The sequence below is a fragment of the Lipotes vexillifer genome, unplaced genomic scaffold, assembly GCF_000442215.2.
Source record: "Lipotes vexillifer unplaced genomic scaffold, Lipotes_vexillifer_v1.1 scaffold1309, whole genome shotgun sequence".
In the NCBI taxonomy this organism is placed as follows: Eukaryota; Metazoa; Chordata; class Mammalia; order Artiodactyla; family Lipotidae; genus Lipotes; species Lipotes vexillifer.
In genome coordinates this window covers 306330-312845 of record NW_006777513.1, presented here as the reverse complement: position 1 = coordinate 312845, position 6516 = coordinate 306330, and positions in this window count along the sequence as shown.

Sequence of the window (6516 nt, the reverse complement as noted above, 5' to 3'; positions counted from 1 at the left end):
AAAAAAAAAAAAAAAAAAAAAAAAAAAAAAAAAAGATTAATGATTTATCTAATTAATTATTGTGTTAAATAATTGTGCTGAAACCAGAGGATACAATTAAATGGGACAAGCAAGGAAGAGAGTAATAACTAAAAGGTAAAATTAGAAAATTAAATCTAGTAATGTTCCACACCCATGCAACCAGCATCTTCATAGAGGACGCTGTAGTTAAAAGGTACAGAGTGGTACAGAGGAGAGTAGAGGCTATTTCAGCAATGTGGATAGGAGCTGATGAAAGTCTCAGCTGGAATAATGGATGAGAGAATCAATCCATAAATATTTATTGTTTATTGTATGATGTCTAGGCTGAGATGTGAAGGATTCATGCAATTCAACTAAGAAAAAAATGGCAGGGGCACTTTTAGGTCTGAGATGTCAGAATGGGTAGTATTCTGAGATGAAGGTCAAGGAACACAGAACTTTGAAGGAAATGAGAGAGGTTAGAGTGGCTGCAGCAGAGAACTTGAGGGTGAGAGAGAGGAAAGCAGACTGAGGGGATCAGTCCAGAGTCTCTGCGTGATGTTAAGGATTTCACTCGAAGGGCAAAAGGAATTGTTGTAAGTACGGGAATTCTGGCTGTGAAGTGGAGAATAGAATCCAGGAAGGGCACAGTTTGTATAAAGAGACCATCTGGCACAGTGTCACAGGAGTATAGATGAGACAGGATGACTGGTAGGTTCACTGGGAATTCAAAGGAAAAAAAATTTTTTTTTAAGTTTAGATAGTAGAATATACAGGATGTGTGATTGCTTCTATGTGGAGTAACTTTAGGGGCAGTGAAAATGCAATCCTCCCATGTACCCACGGGTAAGGATACAATGAATGACTACGAACAGTTGTAAAACCTTCATAAGATGACTCAAAAAGGTCACAGGAGGAGCAAGAAAAGAACAGGGCTTCCCTGGTGGTGCAGTGGTTGAGAGTCCACCTGCTGATGCAGGGGACACGGGTTCGTGCCCCGGTCCGGGAAGATCCCACATGCCGCGGAGCGGCTGGGCCTGTGAGTCACGGCCGCTGAGCCTGGGCGTCCAGAGCCTGTGCTCCTCAACGGGAGAGGCCCCAACAGTGAGAGGCCCGCGTACCGCAAAAATAAATAAAGAAAGAAAGAAAGAAAGAAAGAAAAGAACAGAAGGAAGAAGGAACTTCTCTGGTTGTCTAGTGGCTAAGACTCCGTGCTCTCAATGCAGGGGGTCCAGGTTCTATCCCTGGTCAGGGTACTAGGTCCCACATGCTGCAACTAAGAATTCCCATGCTGCAACTAAAAAAAAGAAAAAAAGATCCCACATGCTGCAATGAAGATCCCGTGTGCTGCAACTGAGACACGGCGCCGCCAAATAAATAAATATTAAAAAAAAAGAGAGAATAGAAGTAAGAAAACACTAGTTTGAAAAAAATGATTTTAGGAGAGGATATTGTTAATTAAAGAGACTCAAAAGTAGTGATCAGGGCTTCCCTGGTGGCGCAATGGTTAAGAATCCGCCTGCCAATGCAGGGAACACGGGATCGAGCCCTGGTCCAGGAAGATTCCACATGCCGCGGAGCAACTAAGCCTGTGTGCCACAACTACTGAGCCCACGCGCCTAGAGCCTGTGCTCCGCAACAAGAGAAGCCACTGCAATGAGAAGCCCACGCACTGCAACGAAGAGTAGGCCCTGTTCGCCGCAACTAGAGAAAAGCCCACGCGCAGCAACGAAGACCCAAGACAGCCAAAAATGAATAAATAAATAAATTTATTAAAAACAAAAAAGGAATGATTAGAGCAGTAGGAGAATCAAATTAGATTTCATGCCTTACAGTGGGGAAGCTAAGGAAAATGAGTGTTTAACAATCAACAAGTAAAAAATAAAAAAGTCAGGAAAACTGAGAGGTAGTCAGTCTCAAGACTTCAAAGAAGGAAGCCAGCCCCTGGCTTTGGGTGTTCTGAGGCCACTGGAGTTTCTTGTATGTGGGGTCTGGTGGGTAGAGTCACTGAAGAATGAATGGGCAAAGGAAACAACAAGTAAAGTTTTTGAAAACGTTCCATGTAAAAGGGATGGCTAAATACAGAATTGCTGCTTAATCAGAAGGGAGAGCTAAAGCAAGGGTTTTGGATTTTTAAAATATTTAATAAAAATTTAAAATAATTAATATAAATTTAAAATAATAAAATTTTAAAATAATAATGTTTAAACATCAAATCAAATATTAATTTATTAAATATTAATTAATACATATTAATTACTATTATCTTTTAAATACTAAAATAAATATTAAATACATAAATATTAATATTTATTGAAATTGAAATATCAAAACATCAATTTATTAAATGTTAATCAATTAATATTATTTATTAAATATCAAATTAAACATTAAATCAAAATATATGTTAAATTAATTATTTAATATTAAATAATATTTCAAAATAATATTTTAAAATAATAAAATTTAAAAAATATTTAAGGATGAGAGAGTTATGAGTTAAGTTTATAAATGTAGAAGATAGTGCAAGTGATGAGGCTAAAGATATTTCTACAGCTTTTGAGCTGCCTCTGTGGGTGTTGGCATCTGGAAAACGGGGCTGTCGTCCTGAACCTGGAGCCTGTAAAAACCCTGGTGTTTGCTGGGCGGGCTGCGCTCCTCCCTGTGCCCTTTCTTTTTCTCGAGAGCTGTCTCCGAAAGTTTGTCTTCCCTTTCTATCTGATCCTCTTCCGTTTCCACAAGTCTGCCTGGGGTAACCTGACCGAAAGCCAGGTCACCTGAGGTATGTGGCAGATGATTGATTTAAATCCAGATACATCAGTGAATGCAGTGGGCCTATTTATTTATTTATTTATATTTGGGCATGCCGTGTGCCATGTAGGACCTTAGATCCCTGACCAAGGATCAAACCCATACGCCCTGCAGTGGAAGAAGGGAGTCTAAACCATTGGAGGACCAGGGAAGTCCTCGGCTGATTAATTTAAAGTAGGAGGATGTGGTAAGGAGGGATGAGTACCCTGGGAGGCTTGGAGAGAGAAAATATCGCCATCTCGAGGGCACTTCATTGTGCTAAGAGGGAGAGGGGGAAGGAAACGAGCGGGCAGGCCGGAGCAACTAAGCCTGTGTGCCACAACTACTGAGCCCACGCGCCTAGAGCCTGTGCTCCGCAACAAGAGAAGCCACTGCAATGAGAAGCCCACGCACTGCAACGAAGAGTAGGCCCTGTTCGCCGCAACTAGAGAAAAGCCCACGCGCAGCAACGAAGACCCAAGACAGCCAAAAATGAATAAATAAATAAATTTATTAAAAACAAAAAAGGAATGATTAGAGCAGTAGGAGAATCAAATTAGATTTCATGCCTTACAGTGGGGAAGCTAAGGAAAATGAGTGTTTAACAATCAACAAGTAAAAAATAAAAAAGTCAGGAAAACTGAGAGGTAGTCAGTCTCAAGACTTCAAAGAAGGAAGCCAGCCCCTGGCTTTGGGTGTTCTGAGGCCACTGGAGTTTCTTGTATGTGGGGTCTGGTGGGTAGAGTCACTGAAGAATGAATGGGCAAAGGAAACAACAAGTAAAGTTTTTGAAAACGTTCCATGTAAAAGGGATGGCTAAATACAGAATTGCTGCTTAATCAGAAGGGAGAGCTAAAGCAAGGGTTTTGGATTTTTAAAATATTTAATAAAAATTTAAAATAATTAATATAAATTTAAAATAATAAAATTTTAAAATAATAATGTTTAAACATCAAATCAAATATTAATTTATTAAATATTAATTAATACATATTAATTACTATTATCTTTTAAATACTAAAATAAATATTAAATACATAAATATTAATATTTATTGAAATTGAAATATCAAAACATCAATTTATTAAATGTTAATCAATTAATATTATTTATTAAATATCAAATTAAACATTAAATCAAAATATATGTTAAATTAATTATTTAATATTAAATAATATTTCAAAATAATATTTTAAAATAATAAAATTTAAAAAATATTTAAGGATGAGAGAGTTATGAGTTAAGTTTATAAATGTAGAAGATAGTGCAAGTGATGAGGCTAAAGATATTTCTACAGCTTTTGAGCTGCCTCTGTGGGTGTTGGCATCTGGAAAACGGGGCTGTCGTCCTGAACCTGGAGCCTGTAAAAACCCTGGTGTTTGCTGGGCGGGCTGCGCTCCTCCCTGTGCCCTTTCTTTTTCTCGAGAGCTGTCTCCGAAAGTTTGTCTTCCCTTTCTATCTGATCCTCTTCCGTTTCCACAAGTCTGCCTGGGGTAACCTGACCGAAAGCCAGGTCACCTGAGGTATGTGGCAGATGATTGATTTAAATCCAGATACATCAGTGAATGCAGTGGGCCTATTTATTTATTTATTTATATTTGGGCATGCCGTGTGCCATGTAGGACCTTAGATCCCTGACCAAGGATCAAACCCATACGCCCTGCAGTGGAAGAAGGGAGTCTAAACCATTGGAGGACCAGGGAAGTCCTCGGCTGATTAATTTAAAGTAGGAGGATGTAGTAAGGAGGGATGAGTACCCTGGGAGGCTTGGAGAGAGAAAATATCGCCATCTCGAGGGCACTTCATTGTGCTAAGAGGGAGAGGGGGAAGGAAACCGGTGGGCAGGCGCCCTGGGCCAGTGCAGCCCCCAGAGCTGGCAAGGGAGGCAGGAGGAAGGGCTATAAGTTGCTATTAGAGACGACAGCCACAAGAGGGCGGCAGAGCACCAGCGGAGCCCACCTGTGGATCCCTGGCCCAAATTCCACGTTTTGAGATGGGGTTGGAGATGGGGCTGGCAGAACCACAAGGACGTGCCCAGAGCAAAGGGGCTGGTTACGGGCCCCTCTGATTCACCGGCTCAAATTGCCTCGCCTCACAGGGGGGCAGTGGTCTGCCTTCAGCTTGCGATGGGGACACTTCCCGCCAGGTTGTGGCCCTGTGGTCAGACGGCCAGACAGGTTGCCTGTAGACTGACTGCCCTTTGTTTCTCCAGAGTCAGGATTCTGAACTCAGAAATACCTGCCTTGACCCGGGCTTGCAGCTTTTTAAGCTGTTGGCCTCTGTGTTTGTTGGCATCTGGAAAACGGGGCTGGTTTTCCTGAACCTGGAGCCTGTAAAAGCCTGGATATTTGCTGGGTGGGCTTTGCTCATCCCTGTGCCCTCTCTTTCTCTGGAGATTTTTCCTAAAACGTTTGTCTTCCCCTTCTATCTGATCCTCTTCCTTCTGTTTCCACAACCCTGCTTGGGGAAAACTGACCTAAGGCCAGGTCACCTGAATTAAAAGGGAGGTGATTGAGTTCAAGCCTGGTACATCAGTGACTTCAGGGGGCTATTTATTTATTTATTTATTCTTTTTTGGCCACGCCGTGTGGCATGTAGGATCTTATTTCCATGACGAGGGATGAAACCCGTGCCACCTGCAGTGGAAGCGCAGAGTCTTAACCATTCGCCCTCCTGGGAAGTCCCGAGCTATTTAAGTTAAAGCAGCAGGGTGGTGTACGGAAGGGTGAGTAGCTGGGGAGTGTTGGAGAGAGAAAATATGCCCATCCTTAGCGCACTTCATCTTGCTTAGAGGGAGAGGGGGAAGGAAATAAGGCTGGCAGGTGTGTAGGCCTTTGCAGCCCTTGGAGCTGGCGAGGGAGGCAGGAGGAAGGTCTATGAGTTGCTATTAGAGACCATGGCCACCAGAGGGCGCCAGAGCACCAACATAGCCCCCGTGTGGCTCTCTGGCCAAACCTCCAGGCTCTGAGATGGGGTTGGAGTTGGGGTCGGGAGAATCTCAAGGACACGCCCAGAGCAAAGGGCTTGGTTGCCGGGCCCCTCTGATTCAATCAGTCAAATGCCTTGCCTCACAGAAGGGGACAGAGGTCTGCCTTCAGCTTGCGATGGGGGCATTTCCAGCCTGGTCTGGTGGCCCAGTGGCTGGACGGCCAAACAGGCTGTCTGCACAGTACTGTCCTTTGTTTCTCCAGAGGCAGGAACCTGGACCCGGAAATACCTGCCTTGACTCGGGCTTGCAGCTTTTAAGCTGCAGGCCTCTGTGTGTGTTGGCACCTGGAAAACGGGGCTAGTTGTCCTGAACCTGGAGCCTGTAAAAGCCCGGGTATTGCTGGGTGAGCTGTGCTCATCCCTGTGCCCTTTGTTTCTCTTGAGCTCTCCCCAAACTTCCTTCTTCCCTTTCCACCTGATCCACTTCCTCCTGTCCCCCCACCCTTGCCTGGATGTCCTGACTTAAATGCAGGGGAACTCAGTTATGGTTGTTGTTTGATTTAAAGCCAGCTGACCTGACGTAGATGGCCGGGCCGCTGGCTGATTTAAAGTAGTGGGGTGGGGTAGGGAGGTGAGAGTGCCCTGCGAGACTTTGAGAGAAATACCCTCCTCTGTAGAGCACTCATGGCACTTAGGGGGAGGGAAGGAAGGCAATCATGGTGGCACGTTTCCAAGCCAGTGCAGCCTCTGGGGCTGTGTGGGGCAGGCGGGGGGGGGGGGGGGGGGGGGGGGGGGGGG